Below are 18,232 nucleotides of genomic sequence, written 5' to 3'. Positions count from 1 at the left end.
TCTCCATTTGACATTGAGGACTTTCAAGGCAAAGTGTAGGTCTTCTATTGTTTTACTTTTTATTTTTGTTGTTGTTGTTGTTTATCGAGACAGGGTTTCTGTAGTAATATGAGCGGCGGGCTGCATCCCCAGCACCCCAGCAGCCTGGCTAGCTTATGCTCTGAAATAACAACACACAAACTGTATTCATTTAAACACTGCTTGGCCCTTTAGCTCTAGCCCTTACAGGCTAATTCTCACATCCCGATCAACCCATCTCTAATAATCTGTGAGCACCAGTCTTACCGGGAAAGGTTCAGCATGTCTAACCTGTCAGCTTGCTTCATTGTGTGCATCTGCCCGGGAGAGCGGAGCATGGCATCTCTCTGAGGCGTCTGCTCCCGAGAGGAGAGATGTGGAGTCTGAGCTCACTTCCTCTTCCTCCCAGCGTTCTGTTCTGTTTACTCCTCATTCTAACCAATGAGGGCCAAGCAGTTTCTTTTTATTTAACCAATGACCTTCCTCCATCATTTCCCCTTTTTCGGTTTAAACAAAAAAAAAAAAAAGGCTTTAACTTTAACATAGCAAAACTACATATAACAAAACAGTTATCAAGTAAAAGTTACAATAATCTTTATCATAACTAAGGAAAACTATAACGATAACTAACTATTCTTAACTCCATCAAAGACTCCAGAAAGATACAATACTACCTAAGCAAACAAGAAAAAAGCAACTTTTAAAACTCTAGAAATGACAGAGACATCTCGCTGCCTGGACAGTCACCCAAAGTTCCTCTGTACCGTTGGGGCATCCATCTTCAGCCTTCAGGCCCATGGTATCCAGCAGACATTTCCATAAAGCAGGAAAATTCAAAGTCAGTTTAGTCACTATCTCTTGTGTCCTGCAGAATGTCTCGCAGACTCCTTCATGAATCAGGAACCCCGAAAGATCATCTCACCTTAGGCAAGTTCAGTAGTCCTCTCTCTGCGGATTCTCTGTGTCCAGTTTATGCAATAGTCCAGGCAAGAGCAGTTTCTTGCCCAAATGGCTATCAAACTCCATAACGAGCCTCTTCGATGCCCACCTTCCTCTTGAAGTAGATTGGTGCTGCCAGGAGCAGAGTGTCTCATTGTCATGAAAAGTCCTAAGTTATTAAAACATTAAATGTCCTATTCTGTAATCTTTGAAAAATATGAAGAATGTCTATCTAAAATATATCTCTATATATCTAGAAAATCTAACTAACATGACTACAAGCTTGACTATTATTTATGATTATCCATCAACAACCTATATTTCCTAATTAATTATACATTACATTTTAATAATGAACTACACAATCACAATACCTTAATCAATATCAGAAATACATATACATATAACAAAATTGACCGTAAATCTCTATCAATAAAGCAAAATCTATACTAATGCAAATTATTCATACCTATATCATATCCCCCTTTAAATGTAAAAGAACGTTTATAAACCATATTTGGGAACATGGGAGCAGTTTTTTCTCTCCAAACTGCTTCCTGCTGAATGGGGGCGTCGTTAATTAGGTCTTTCATGGTATAACCTGTGTGCTAGTTTCATCTCAGTTGGCAGTTGAGCGAAGCAGTTTTCTGAAGATGTTCACAGCAACCCTTCAGGAGGACGTGGTCCATCATACCAAATCGGAATAGAAGAAATGAACAGGGTCTCATCCTCTGTGAAAACAAAATAAGAAACTCCTTTCCAAAGCATCGTGTCCTTAGATCCAAATTTCAAAGTCAAGGCATCAAAATATCTATGTTGGATTAGTTCAGCAGCACTTATAAATAAATATCTTTTAGCATCTGTTGCTCCTTCCTCAGCATTTAAATAATTTAAAGAGAGCATAATAGCATACAGTATCAAAATTCTCTGTGTATTTTCCATCTTTGTGCAGCTTTGTTTTAACCTCTATTTTGTTTATTTTTACTTTTAACTCTTTGCTTTTTGAGACAGGTTCTCTGTATCTTTTACCTGAAGTAACTCTGTAGACCAGGCTGTCTTTGAACTCTCAGAGATCCGCCTGTCTCTGCCTCCCAGGCATTCGGGATTAAAGGTGTACACTACTACACCTTGAACTCACAGAGATCTGTTTGTCTCTGCCTTCTAGGCACTGGGATTAAAGGTGTGTGCTGCCACACCTTGAAGTCACAGAGGTCAATCTCACTCTGCCTTCCAAGTGTTGGGATTAAAGCTGTGTACTACCACACACAACAACTCTCTTCCTTTTTTTTTTGTTTTTTACTTTAAGAACTTCAACTCTTAGCCTACATATATTTTTAACACACTGTAAACCATTTAAAAATTTTCTTTGTCTTTGAATCTCTCTTTACTGTATATCTCTCTTTTTCTGACCACATGAGTCTTTAATTTACCAAGCAATGTCAGTAGGATTAAAGGCGTGGCTTTGCCGGCTAGATGTAGCCCATTCCTTAGCTTTCCAGCCTCATGGCTGAGGTACTGGCTGTAGCCATGTTTACTGCCACAACTCTATGGCATTTCAAGGTCCCTGCCAGCAAGCGAGCTTCAGCAGCCTGTGCTTGCAAACCGCACGAACCGCCTGAGTAAAAGAGTCAGAGTTTGCCCTGGCAGGACAGCCCAGAAAGCCGGCATTTTTAAACGGCACAACTTTTTTCCTGCTACGGCTGAAAACCGAAAAGCATGCATTCAGCTTTTTGTCAACACCATTTAAGTGTTTCGTGGCAGGACCTCTTAATGAGCTGCAGGGTTTTGCAGCTAAAGCTGAGTCAGGAAGCCTCTATTAAATTGCAGCTACCAAGAAAACATGCTCTTCTCTTTCCCAAGCTTTCTCAGGCTTTCAGTGGATTCAGTTGTCCACACGTCTGGGCGCCAATCTGTAGTAATAAGGGCGGCGGGGCTGCATCCCCAGCACCCCAGCAGCCTGGCTAGCTTATGCTCCGAAATAACAACACACAAACTGTATTCATTTAAACACTGCTTGGCCCTTTAGCTCTAGCCCTTACAGGCTAATTCTCACATCCCGATCAACCCATCTCTAATAATCTGTGAGCACCGGTCTTACCGGGAAAGGTTCAGCATGTCTAACCTGGCAGCTTGCTTCATCGCGTGCATCTGCCCGGGAGAGCGGAGCATGGCATCTCTGAGGCATCTGCTCCCGAGAGGAGAGATGTGGAGTCTGAGCTCACTTCCTCTTCCTCCCAGCGTTCTGTTCTGTTTACTCCTCATTCTAACCAATGAGGGCCAAGCAGTTTCTTTTTATTTAACCAATGACCTTCCTCCATCAGGTTTTTCTGTGTTGCTTTTGGTGCCTGGAACTAGCTCTTGTAGACCAGGCTGGCCTGGAACTCACAGAGATCCGCCTGCCTCTGCCTCCCAAGTGCTGGGATTAAAGGTGTGCGCCATCACCACTGCCAGAACTAGGTCTTCTATATCATTCATCTAAGTGCCTCCTGGAACATGAGAAATTATATAATTTTTTGAGACAGGGTCTCATGTATCTCAGGCTGGCTTTGAAGTCCCTGTGTAGCTGAGGCTGGCCTTGGACTCCTGATCCTTCTACTTCCTTCTCCCAAGTGCTGGATTACAGGTGTGCCCCACTATGCTTGGATCTATGTATGAGAAATACCATTAAACAGCAGCAAACTAAAAGGTACATGTGTCTTTTCAGCCCTGGGCTTGAGCTAGCAACAAAGCTTTGGACTCACTCTTCCACGTTTCTGTCTGCTCTATCTTCTGTTTATAACTTAAAGCATAACTTGTGGCTGCCTTTTATGTCTAAATGGTTTATTATTAATGGGATCACTTGTGGGCCTAAAATGGCGACACATATGACTGCCTCTCTGGAGGACGCTTTCAGAGTGTTGAACTTTATTCTGCTTCAGCAGATTGAATCTGTCACCGTCTCCTCTAAGTGTGGCCCAAAGTTGTGGGTGGCAGAAAGCGTAGCCTGTGGAGCACATGTGTCCTCCAGGCTCTACTGGAAACATGAGGCTTCTTCAATTCCAGATGCCACTTAGGCTTCCAGAATAGTTGGCCTGAGAAAAGCCATCCCTGGGAGATTCTGAGACAGTGCCAGGCTGGGCCCTGGGCGTGCACTGCCCTTCTTGGCATTCCTGTTGGTGCCTGCTTTCAATTGAGCTCAGAAGGCAACTTTGCACCCACGTTCCTGTCTCCCTGTCTGTGTTCCAACCTGATTAGACCAGCCAGCTTGTTCCCACCGCCTTTCCCACTTTATTCTGATTGTCCTTCCTTCATTCCAACTACCTCTTCTAATAACAACTTCATCAAACCCACACTTTGCCTTGGCTGGCTGTTTTCAGCACCCATTGCTCCTCTCCTGGAGTTCCTTTCCACTTAGCCTGGGCAGGACCTCAGAACCCTTCTCTATGAAGTGTAAGAGATTTACTCACCTCCCTTCTAGCTGGTCTCTATCTGGAATCTTCAGTTTAAAGGCCTCTGTGGCCTTCTCTTATGGGAAGAGAGAAAGTCTCTAGAGGACATAGCTCATCTGCAAGAGCAGTCAGAAACAATGAATTCTCCGACTTCAATCCTGCCATGCACAGTCAGAAATTCTGAAACCAGAGTCCAAAAACGTGTGTGTGTTACTCTGAACCATTTATAGGTGTGGTTATACATATTATATTTACCCACAAAGCCATCGGTGGTGGTTTGCATAAGAATGGCCCCATAAACCCATAGATTTGAATGCTTGGTCATCAGGGAGTGACACTACTTGACAGGGATTAGGAGGTGTGGCCTTGATGGAGGAAGTGTGTCCCTGAGGGTGGGCATTGGAGTTTCAAATGCTCAAGCCAGGCACAGTGTCTCTTCTGCTGCCACTGATCTGGATGTAGGACTCTTCTGTTTCTTCTCCAGTACCATGTCTGCCTGTGTGCCTCCACACTTCCCTCCATGCTAACAGTGGACTAACCTCTGAACTGTAAGTCAGCCCCAGTTAAATGTTTTGCCTTATAAGAGTGGCCGCAGTCATGGTGTCTCTTCACAGCATCAGAAAATTGACTAAGATACCATCACTATTTATTTCTAGGTCTCAAATAGAAAGCCCATATTCATTAAGCAACAGCTTCTCATACCCCCCTTCTTGAAACCCTGGGCACCTCTGCTTCCTGTCTTCATGTATGTGTCTGTGGAATGACATCTTCTCTAAGTGGGATCCGAAAACACATGTCCCATTCTGTGCCATGCTGTGCTGCTCAGAATGACTTTTACTGAAGCATGCACTTGAATTGCCTTCTTTTTCTAGGCTCAGAAACATGCCTCTGCGTGTATATAGTACATTTTACCTATCTGTTGGTGGGCATTTGGGCTTCTACTATGATTCCTGTTATATTATGTGATTTGAGTCCTTGACTTCAATGCTTTAAAACTGCTCAATTATTCATCCGGAGATGCTTCTGATCTGTTTCCATGGTGAAAGCACCAAGCCCATTTCCATCACCAGGACACAGTGTTCCTGTCTCACTACAGCTCTATCAACATTGATTGTTTTCTAGTTCTTTTTTAAATCTGTGTGTGTGTGTGTGTGTGTGTGTGTGTGTGTGTGTGTGTATACACATGCATACAAAGGTCAGAGGACAACCTGTGGAAATAAGATATCTTCTTATACTATGTGGTTCAAACTGAAGTCATCAGACTTGGCTTTTACCCCATGAGACATCTCACCAATCCTTTTCTCCATATTTTGAAAGTTGCCATTCCCTGGGGAAAGTGATATTTGTTAATGGTTTTGATTTTTATTTGCCCGATGACTAGTGACATCATTTGAGCACCTTGTCAGGTGCTGCGGAATGCTTATATGTGTTCTTTGGAGCAGTATCTATAAAGTCCTTTGCCTCTTTTTAAATATTTTCCTTTTCATTGCTGTAGGTACTCTAGATACCAAGTGCTTATTAAACACGTGATCTATAAATATTTTCTGCTATTTAATATAATCTTCTCACTCTCTTATTTCTGATTCTTTTGTTACAGAAATTCTAAATCTTGATGAGGTCCAATTTGTGTGCTTTCTCTTTTGTCAAAATCTGAGTTTTGGGGTATTGTACCCAAGAAATCATTGCCACATGCAATATCATAGTACTTTGTTCTTGGGTTTTGTTCTAAGAGTTTCCATGTGAGTCCTTAATCCATCATGAGTCCGTTTTTATTTATGTGGTACTAAGTAAAGGTTCCACCTCATTCTTTTGTGTATGGCTATTTGGTTTCTCTGTATTTTTTGAAGAGCCTGTCCTTTCTCCATTGAATGATGCTGTGTGTGAATGTTCCCCAAACTAAGCAATCATCGTCTCAGATTTCAGAGGTGCCACCTTGCAAAAGAGCTATCCCAGCTGGGCTTATTGACTGTTCACAGCCCCTTGTGGAGGCTTGGGGAGTCAGGGGCTCCTCACCCGGGTGTCCAGTATCTCTCTATAACCAGTTTTGTGCAATGCTGCCTGAACTGTTGTGGCCTTGGGGAAGAGTTAGAATATATAGGTGGGGGAGACATAGGAAAGGAGGTCTCCATCCATGCAGCTCCAGGGAAGCCTTCATCCCTGCTGGGTAAAGGTTTTCTAGGTACAGCCTGTTGGGGGAGGATCAGCCACACTGTTGTCAGAGGTTTTCTGTCCTGCCTGGTTCCCGCAGTCGTTAAGTCCCAAAGAAATCACACAGAGATCTACATTAACTATAAATTGATTAGCCCATTAGCTCAGGCTTCTTATTAACTCTTATAACTTATATTAGCCCATTATTCTAGTTTATGTTAGCCACATGGCTTGGTACCTTTTTCAGCGAGGCAGTCACATCTTGCTTCTTCTATGTCTGGGCCCACAACTTTGTCCTCTTTCCAGAGTTCTCCTGTTCTCCTTGACCAGCCTCTACCTCCTGTCTGGTTGTCCCACCTATACTTCCTTCCTCGCTGCTGGCCAATCAGTGTTTATTTAGAATATAATTGACAGAATACAGACCATGGTTTCACACTACCACACCCTTGTAAGTAATCTCTTACTCAGGTTCTGCAAGGAAACCTAATACACTCATTGGTTCCCCAGAGAGAACTTTGGCAGAGTCGTGCACTGGTTTGTTGGTGGAACCTCACGAAGAGGGTAACCATTGCTTTTGTCTCTCTCTGGAAAGGGATTTTTAGCAACAAATGGCCTTGGCATATTTTTATCAATTTGGATTTGTTTGTTTGTTTTGGTTTTTCAAGACAGGGTCTCTCTGTGAAACAGTCCTGGCTGTCCTGGAACTCACTATGTAGACCAGGCTAGCCTCGAACTCACAGAGATCCACCTGGCTCTGCCTCCCAAGTGCTGGGATTAAAGGTGTGTGCCGCTATCACCTGTTCAATCTGGATTTTTAATGAGCTGCTGTAGTAACTATTCCTGGGGAGATGTGAGCTAATGTCTATTCACCTGCTAACAGACCTAAGTAAGGATACCACTGAAGTCCAACTTGGCGAACCAAAGAATTTACTGAGGTTACTTATAGGAGCATGGGGGAGGGGTACATGAGCATGGGGGAGGGATACAGGAGCATGGGGAAGGGGTAAAGGAGCATGGGGGAGGGGTATAGAAGCATGGGGAGGGGTACATGAGCATGGGGGAGGGGTACATGAGCATGGGGGAGGGGTACAGGAGCATGGGGAGGGGTACAGGAGCATGGGGGAGGGGTATAGGAGCATGAGGAGGGGTACAGGAGCATGGGGAGGGGTACAGGAGCATAGGGGAAAGGTACAAGAGCATGGGGAGGGGTACAGGAGCATGGGGAGGGGTACAGGAGCATGGGGAGGGGTACAGGAGCATGGGGAGGGGTACATGAGCATGGGGGAGGGGTATAGGAGCATGGGGAGGGGTACAGGAGCATGGGGGAGGGGTACAGGAGCATAGGGAGGGGTACAGGAGCATGGGGAGGGGTACAGGAGCATGGGGAGGGGTACAGGAACATGGGGAGGGGTACAGGAGCATGGATAAGGGTACAGGAGCATGGGGTAGGGTTTGCTTACAGAAGCATGGGGAGGGGCTGCTTACATGAGTGTGAACAATTTAGGAGTCACCGTTGTCATGACAGGGTTAATTCAGTTACATCTGAGCATGGCAACTATAGGAGTCACCAAGTTCTATCAGTTTCCAGAGATGTGTCTTCAACACAAGCCTGGGAGACAAAGAGTTACTCTGAAGCTGTCAAGCAGTGCAAAATTCCCTGACATACTGATTTTCCCTGCTCTTTAGAGACCCGGGCTTATTTAACTGACAAATTGGACTTTGGTTTCTTAGTTAACTGTATCTTTCAATAGTCGGGCATCACGCAACTCTGAAGTAAATACTGGCTGATTAAAGTAGTGAAGGTTAAAACGTTTAAACCATGTGCTGTAGATCTCAGCAATCAAGTCAATATGTTTAAAGGGAAGAATTATTAGAGGTTTTATAAAGCCTGGCTTGAACAAATTAATTCATCAGTTTGCCAAGGGTCTGCCGATGAGTTCAAGAACCCATTTTAAAGGAGAAACATCTGCTGAGTTTAAGTTCCTGTTTCTAAGTGCATACTGTGGGCTGCTCTCTCTGAATGGGAATATGCCTTACACAAACGCATCTGAAAGCTGATTTGAAGTCACTCCGGTGGTTTTGAAGATCAGGAGGCAAATTCCTGAGTGACATCAGAGATTACTGGCCTGTCCACTTGTTCTCTGTGACTGAAGAGGACTTTGACCTCTCTGAAACTGCAAGGAATGCCAACAAACCATGATGCCAGCTGAGTATGAAAACCCTTTATTTACCCATGCTGGCCTTCCTGAGGTCACATCCCTAGTGGGATGCTCACAGGTACTTCCTTACGCTTATGCATATGTGTTTGCCAAAGACACACAAGTCTGTCTTACATCTGTACTAACGCTAACCTCAACTTAGACTACTTCCCACTCTGTCTTGAGCTAAAAAAAAAAAAAAATGCAGCTGGCACACACCAACAGCCGAGGAGATGGACGTTCAGAACCATTGTGTGAATCCATTCAGGGCTTCAGCCATGTAAGTGGAATGCCTGTCTTTGGTTATAAGGACGTTGTTTTTCCAGTTCTAAGCATGGCCTTCCTTGACATTTTCAGATATGTTTTCCAAAAAAAAAAAAAAACACGAGGTCTCTGAAGAGTCCTCAGTCCTGGTACACACAGGCTGTAATCTCTAGATTGGCTGCAGGCTGCAGCAGCATTTCTTAAGAGCTGCTGAAATTCAGAATCTTGGGCCCCACTCTGATCTAATGATTCAGAATCTGTCTTTTTTATTTTTCTTCTTAAAGATAGAGTCTCATGTAGCCCAGACTACCCTCAAAATAGCCACAAGATGGCTCAGCAGTTAAGAACACTGGCTGCTCTTGCAGAGATCCCGGGTTCAGTTTCCAACACCTACATGGTATCTCACAAACATTTATAACTCCATTTTCAGGGGAGGCAATGCCCAATTCTGGTCACCATGGGGGCAAGGCACATGCATGGTACACAGATATATACATGTAACATGAGATAAACATAAAAACTTTAAATTGCGATGTATCCACGGCTGACCATTAACTCCTGATCCTCCTGCTTCTGCTTCCCAAGTGCTGTAGCGCTGTGATTGCAGGCATCCACCACTGGGCCCAGGCCTAGAGTCTGTGTTCTGACAAGACCCCCCGGTACCTGCCCCTGCTTGAGAACCTCTGTTTCAGACCCATTTTAAGAAACCAGTGCTGGAATTCACACACTGGAAGAGACTTTTAAAACCCTTCCAACTTAACAGTCTTTCAGAAAACAATTTTCATAATGATTGATTTGTATGTGAGGGACGAGGATTTTGTTCCAGACTAGTAAAAACCAACCATTATGAGTCTGAAACCAATTCTTTAATTTTTATCTAAGGATTAGTTCAATAATACATGGAAGAGATTTGAGCAATTATTCCTGTCTTCAAATCAAGAATCAACCTTTTAAAAAGATTTTGGGAGCTTAAGTTCATAACTCATGGTGTCCTCTATTGCTTTAGGTTATTTTTATATACACTGCATGTTCTTGGTATTGTTTATGGTTTTTATCATAGTTTCATAATTAAATCTGGGATGTGTAGGTTGTAGTTTGCTCAGGAAAAAATGGGAATCTCAACTGAATGGAGTAGCCAATATTGCCCCTGGGTATGGCAACTAGAAACAGCTTCGTGGTAAATCAAGTCAGCCCTTATATACTGAGTTTTGTCAACTTCCTAAGTCATACCCAGCAAGTACGCACACCACACACCACACACACACACACACACACACACACACACACACTAACTTCTGTGATCCAGTGGTCTGCATTAAGCCTGTGACTGCAAAATTAAACCCTAGAATTAGGAGCTGATGAGAGTTAACAGCTAAATTTTGCTCAAGGTTCTTTGTGACATGACAATTTGGGTTAGTTTTCAGTACATTTAAAGTTCTTATTTTTAATTATGTGTATGTATGTGGATATGTGCATGTGAATGAAGGCACCTTAGGAGGCCAGAAGATGGTGTCAGACCCCTTGGCACTGGAGTTTCAGGCAGCTGAGCACTGCCTGGCGGTGAACTGGGAACTAAACTTGTGCCATCTGCAAGACAAGCACATCTGTCCTAATCACCACTGAGCCATCTCTCCAGCCCCTGGATTAGCTTTCAGGGAAAACCAAACATGTAGACATGACAAAGAAGAATCAATCCCATTCCTCATATTTCCGACTTAATAAAATTCCACAGGACCAGATCCAAAATTCTTGTGTTGTGGCTGTGATCTACTTGAGGGTGCCAAAGACCCTGACTGAGATGCTCCGCCCTCACCATGAGACTTGGGCATAGCTAGATGTGTCAAGGACCTAACCAGGTGCCTTAAGGCCTCTCTCTATGTGAAGTCAGGAAGCTGAGGGCGAGAATAACAGTGTCTAGCTGCTTCATTAACTGCTCTCCATGAGCCTGTGAAATGCATTCATTTTTGCTTCAGTGCTGTTCATTTCTGGCACTTCTGCTGGGCTCCTTCTTAGGACCTTCTTTTCTGCTTACATTAACTATTCTCTTTTACATGATAATTGATGTTTCCCATCAGAGCACGTTTATTTATCATGGTTGTTTTAGGTTTCCCAATATCCCAACCAATATGGTGATAAGTGTATGTTCTGTATACAGAAGGCTGGGGGAAAACTTGAAAGAAAATGAAACAACTACCCAGGGACTGGTGTGGGGTATGTGTGGTGAAAACGTAAGAAAGAGAGAAAAGAAAGACAGGAGCTATTGGAAGCCAAAAGCACTCTGTCCTCTGTGTGCCTGTACCATGAGGTCTGCACACATGGTGACTTTCTCCTTGGAAACAAGAGTATTCTCTCTCAGATGTGTGCTCTGTTTTCCTTGCCTGAGTTACCCATTTATCAACCTCTGGGAAGTATGTTGACCACTGAGGGACAGCTCCTCTCCCTGCATCAGTGACCAAGCTTTTCAACTTCTGGAAAGTCCATTTTAGGTGCTCCCTGTATGACTCAATGGCACGCTCACTGCTGATAAATAATCTCATTATGACTCCCCAGCGCCTAATTTTAACAACTTGTAGTAGAAGGAATGAGTTGCTGCGGAGACGTTTTCTTCAGGTGCCTTCTCCCATCAAGTCTACAGTTGGAAACTTCCCTTTTGAAAGACCAGAATGTGCACACATTAATGCCAAGTGCTTGTTTCTGCCAGTCTCTATCCCTCAAAAGAGCAGAAGAGATGGATGACTATGATTTTCTACTGTTAACAGAGATTTTTAGAAAAAGATGCTCTTATTTGATGGCCTGGATGTATGCGTGTTTCAGATTTTAAAAGAGGAGAAGGAAAAAACTGAAAAGCTGCCATCCGCCTGTGATGTCTGAGTGCAGCTGAATGAAAAAGAGACTTCGATGTGTGAGGTGAGAAGCTGCTTCTGTTGAAGTTAACTTGAAAGCCAGCGGATATATTGGGTCGCCATGTATCGTTTATTCCACGTCAAAGTTCATGTTGAAACTCAATTGCACTGTGAGTAAGAGGGCAGAAACAATCTGATTATACTATTGGAGGTGGAGACTTGGTCAGGTGAATAGTGTTAGATGAAACCATTAGGGTGGATAGAAACTCTTTGACCCACTGCTAGTAGGTTTATAGAAAGAGGAAGAGATTAGTAGCAGCACACACACACACATACACACAATATCAACACATGCTACCCTGCACCATCTAGATGCTACCAGCAAGAAAGCCTTCCCAAGATGCAGCCCCTTGACCTTGGACCAGAGCTGTGAACCAAAGTAAGCATCTTTTTTCCCCCTCCACCTCTCTCTTCTACTGTCCTTCCCCCTTTCTCCATATAATTGAGTGCTGATTGTGAAGTTAATAATAAGAAGGAAACTGAAATTAACACCAATTACTTGGTTTTTAATCTTTTGTGCTAATGTAGGCCATCGCAGACAACACAGCTGATGCATAAACCTTATTATAAAGGCGTGTGGTTGTCATCGACTTTTGCTGAAAGCCTCCAGATAAGCTGCTTCCTCTTGATCACACTGTTAACTGTTGGAACAACAATTGTAGCTATAGAGAGAGCAGCTTTGCCATCATACTGATTCTTCAGCCCAGTGTTTCTTCATCCTCGGAAAGGTAGAGCATTTGCCTGGAAGTCTATCTTGCCTGGGCTATAAAAACGCAGCAGTGGGAAGCACTGCATACCAGCCACAGTGTCACAGAGATGCCCAGATACGAGTTCAGTGAGACCCTCAGCTACTCAGGTAAGTTAATCTACTTCTTTGCTGCATTACTGAGACAGTATGGTGGTTACTCAAACCATTCCACGTTGGAAACTTGTTAGATGTTGCTAGCTCTGAACGTCACCTGAATCCTCTCCTAAGGTTTATATCAAGGTTGAAAACCTTTAACATTGAAGATAATTAAAAAACGTACTGACCTCCATGAACTTAAAAGTTTATGGTTAAGATTATTAGCATTGTCTTCATCCTGAGAACTCAAGAAAATTAGAAATTTAGATAACTGGTATCAAAGGCCAGTTGCCCACATTTTAGGGATAATTAGTTGCTTTCTCAGACTTGTATTTGGAAGTGACTAATTTGCTTACAGAGAGTATGGGTTCGTTTTTGTTATTCTGTATTCACTGTTCAGAATAGCTGGCTTCCTTCTCACATCCAGTTTACCCAGGGTTTCTGGCACTGCTCTTTGCCCGCTAATCTCCTGATGGCTGGTTCTTCACCTTAGTTGGAGATCTCAATTTAGCTCTGTATCTTTCATAAACAGAATCTCTTTCCTAGAAATTCTAGAACTATCTTATAAGAAATGATTTTATTTTCCCCCAGCTTTTGATTGTAAATATTTTACCATGTTGAAAATTTGAAAGACAAAACAATAAATGAATCATAACCCAAGGCTCACATTACCACATCTCTGCCACCTGAATTCATAAGCCTTGAATGTTAAAACATCACTAGTTTTTTCATGTGTGCATGTGTGCACATGTGTGTACCTCTATGTGCTTAGGGATGCTACATTAAAATGAATTGCATACTTCCGGAACTCTACCCTAAATTTCAGGGGCAGCTTCTATAAGCAGGGTGCTCTGCTGTGTAAGTACAATATCAACATAACAAAAAAAAATAGTTTTGCAATGTTATCTACTCCCTAGACTACATTCAGCTTTGTTCATGTGTCCTTAATACAGTTTATATAGTATATAGTATGATATTCCTTTAAAAAAATCAAGTTTTAGATAGTGGATTTTATCTTTGTGTCTCAGTTTCTTTTGATTTAGAACAATGTTCTAACACAATCTACCCAAAGACATACTAATTTGATACTTACCTGCTGGGGAATGACAGCAGGAAAATATTGACTTTAGGGTTGTGAGCGGGTGTTAAGCAATTGGGCATTGGAGCTGGATCAATGACTCAGCAGACAAGAGTGCTGCTCAGAGGGGAGTTTGGTCCCCATCATCCACATCAGGGAGCTGTAACTCTAGCTTCCAGGGATCCAATACCATCTTCCGGCCTCACTGGGCACCCATAGTCACATACACCTAGACACGTGTGCACACACATACCCAGAGGCACATAAATAAGAAATAACACAATACATTTTTTTTTTGATTTTTCGAGACAGGGTTTCTCCGTAGCTTTTGGTTCCTGTCCTGGAACTAGCTCTTGTAGACCAGGCTGGCCTCGAACTCACAGAGATCCTCCTGCCTCTGCCTCCCGAGTGCTGGGATTAAAGGCATGCGCCACCACCGCCCGGCCCACAATACATTTTTTAAAAACGAAGTCAGACACTAGCTGACCCCTCATGTCCTTACTTGCTACAAAGTACATATTCCTTAGTCTCCCCATGAACACTTGCATTTACTACATTGAAGATGATTGTTTTTCTTAAAATATACTTTGGTAAATGTGGTAAATTTAGCAAAAGAATTATTAGATTCATTCTCTAATTTATCTTAAAACCGACTGATTTCTGGCCACTTGACTCAGAACTGCCCCTACTAAGAGGAGCCATTTAGTGTTTATTGACAGAATCACAGTCAGGAGAATGGCCACATGTGAAACAAATTGTCAAGGACTAGGTTTAGTTTCTGAGCACTGTAATTTCCTAGAACCTACTTGGATCGCCATGCCAGACTCTGTTCCTAACCAGGTTAGACTCTGGTTCTAACTAGGGTGAGGAGAGCCTAGTATTGGCAGTTAAGAGTTTCAGAGCTTTAACTGCAGAAAGCTAAACTACAGAAAAATCTTTTTTTTTTTAAAAAAAAAAAAAAGGCCATAGGAAGGGTGTATTTAAATATTAGAGGTCAATTTCTAGGGAATTAAACAGGTGAGATTGGGATTTTAGAGCTGTTTGCCATAGAGAGCACTCATATTTATGTCTCTACCCGAGGACCCAGGGATAACTGAGATGAACTCAGCATTCTGTCACTTGTCAAATTTTCAAATTTTCGGGCTGAGTTAAAATAACAATGAGATCAAGTCTACAGGTCAAGGCAGCCCAGCTTCTTCAAATCGCCCCCTGCCATCTTGAGGGGTAGCGCTCATCTGCCACCAGGTGGCTGTGACTTGGGCTGACTGGTCAGCCTTCTTCCTGGTCCAGGAAAACCAGGGCTCAGGTTCAGCTCTTTAACCCCCTGTGTTCCTGCACTGACTTGATACAGCAGCTGGCCTGCTAGTTGTTGACCTAGTTCAAAGCCGGGTCTTCATACCCACTGTACAAATGCGTGGTGAGCTTGCAAATCTAAAGCCTAATAGGAAAGCGAGAAGGTCTTAGTGTGGAAACAGGAACAGAAACTTAGTGAGGCTGCCAAAACTAAAACCGAGAACACCCAGAGCTTCCTTTAGGCTCCAGGGATTTCTCAAGACTTGTTTGCACTGTTTCTCGGAGGCGGCTTCAATCTTCTAAGTCCTTCATTAGCCAGTCAAACGAAAGTTCAAGGAGACATTGAGAAGCTCTGTTTGATCCTGAAAGTCATTACCAATAATCAAAGGGCCTTGGCAGCTCAGCTCAGTAGGCACATTGGGAGCATCACGTGGCTTCCGTCCTTGGGATGTCACTAACTTGATGGAAAATCCACAGTGGGGTCAGTGGACTCTCAGCCTCACCCTTGAGATCCCCTAAGGCCACAGATACTTCAACAAGACTTAATTATGTTTTTTTTCCCTCTTACAGTTCCTATGGACATTCTGATTTTTCTGTTTATTCTTTAATGAATAACATTTGAACTTACTCTATATATCAAATACAACTATTTTCCATTGCCATGTAAAAACGCCATCTCTTCCAGAACGCCAGTTTTCTTCCAGGATTCCTGATGGCACTTGTCAGATTGTATTTGTTTATTTTCTAGCACTCCGCGTATTTCTACTGTGTGAATAAGTATATCTTGTGTCATCTTCCTCTATCACACTGACATTCATAGGCACAGAGATCACATCTTATCACTATTTCCAATTGATCATGGGGTAGAAAATGGGGTTAATAATATTTCTGGGTTCATACTATACAGTCACTAGGGTTCTAGAATCAAATACTTCCGGTATTTATTCCTTTTTCATCTCATTCCCCATTAACACTCTCCTTTCTCTTTCCACATGTATCTGCTCTAAAAAACTTGGATATTGATCATAAATGCATGGCCATGTGCTGCATGATGCTGTGGCAAGCAGATTGCACATATGACGTTGGGGCAATGCCGTGCTTTCTTTGTTCATGTAAATGTAGCCCATGACGCTCACATCATGCTTTCCTCGGAACATGTCGCCTGTTAAGCAATGCCTGACTGCATTTTGCTTTTTTCAAAATGTTGGATTGTTCTGTATTTTAGTAGACACAAGACTTATTTATTTGGCACCATGTTTTTAAGATCTGTTAATATTGCCCGGTAGACAACTGTTAGTTCAAATTGCCAAAAGATACTCAATTATAAGCACCACACTTTCCTCAACTCTTCCTTCAGCGCACACCAAAATTTCTTTGAATGCTTGGCTTCTACAGTGTGCCACTGACGACCAAAGATGTTTCATTTCTGTAAAATCAGGACTCAGTTCCTTTTAATTCTGATTTCATTTCCATCTTCTCTCCTTTTATGTGTTCATTATAACAAACTTTGTCAACTTTGTTGAACTTTTTGAAGAACCAACTCATTTTGATTAATTTCTTTAGATTTGTTTTCTATTCTCTACCTCTGTTGTAATCCTGTATTTTTTTCTTTTCTGTATTGCATTTCTTTGCACTAGTGGTCTGTATATGAAAATTATTCACAAAATGTAACCTGCGTTGTTCAACTCTAAGAGTCTGTTACAGCTAATGTATTGAACATGGTACAGACTTTCAGTTTTATGAAGGCAGAATCATGATATTTCTGTTAATGGTTTTATCTCCGGTGCTTAGCAGAATTCCCAGCATATGGTAGGTTTTCTAAATAAACATTTATTGAATGAATGTCTAAATAAATATTCAGGGAATTGTGAACTTTTCAGACAATTTTTAATATTATTAATTCTTTTGTAAATTTCTCATTTTTGTTAGAGAATTTTTATAGCAAAAAATTAGAAATTGACATTTAGTAGACTATAATATTATTTACATTAAATGAGCTGTAGATTATATGAAATACACAGAAAAGGAGACATGCAAATTATAACTGGTTTATACATCCACACCTGGAGTCTGAACAATACACTAGTCCTGCCTGAAAAATGCAGCCATTCCTGTGCATGCCACTGTGCAATTACTGCACTGCACTCGGCCACAGACTCCCTCCCTCCATCATACGGTAACCAGCTCAGTGAGATCACATGTTTTTCTAGGAATATTGTAGGTGTACTGTACTCCAACCACTACAAAGATCACTAAAAGACTTAGAACTGAAGTGATTTTCTTTTTATTTCCCTGTAGAATATCCACACATATTAGTGGACACTAAATGATCAGACCGAAGTAGAAGACTTGGCTTAAGTTATCTGTGTGATAGTTATGTCCTGGTCCTAGGTGCTTGCTCAGGAGAGAGAGACTTTGCTCTATCTAGTGACGGTTGAGTGGGTGAACCCTTTCACCGCCATGCTAAACTATCATCTAGCATTTTAGAACTATGTTCAGTAGACATGCAAAGTTACAGGGTGCTACAGCCTTAGTGACTGGAGCAGTTTTCTTAAGGAACAGCACTGAAAAGATTGATAACTGGAAGAAAGCAGACATTTTCCTATGCCGGTGAGCACAAAAAGCAGGGAAATGTGCTTTGGGTGGCAACATTCTTGCAGGTCTTCAGATACTGAGAACTTATTTGTCAAAGCGAGCAATATAAATAATTAGAAGAAAGAAAAACAAAGGCCATGTTTTTCTACAGAAATTGAATGAATTATCGAAATTTGAGAAGGTGTTAACAGTCCTGAAAATATGAATTCTTTGGGTTTTGCATTTCCACTGTGCATAAGTAGTATGGGATACTTCAACCATTCTGTCAAATAATCTCAGCATCGGCTGGAGAGCATGAACAGTTCCCCTGAAAGAGTTGCTTTATATTGAAAAAAAAAAAACGGGGTCCAGTTTAAAAACAAATTCACTTGCCTTTTATATATTTTTTTTATATTTCTTCCATCTTAATTAATTCCTTAACTTAACTCACTTCCAACCAAATACAGTTAAAGCCTACGTATTATTCAACCATATAATGCGTTTAGGATAATGTGATCAAATTAATCTCTGTGTTTGCATTTGGA

The sequence above is a fragment of the Microtus oregoni genome, unplaced genomic scaffold (assembly GCF_018167655.1).
Source record: "Microtus oregoni isolate MIOR12 unplaced genomic scaffold, Mior012 000011F_ref0000422, whole genome shotgun sequence".
NCBI lineage: Eukaryota > Metazoa > Chordata > Mammalia > Rodentia > Cricetidae > Microtus > Microtus oregoni.
The sequence above is the reverse complement of the archived record's forward strand: the minus strand, read 5'-3'. Positions refer to the sequence as shown.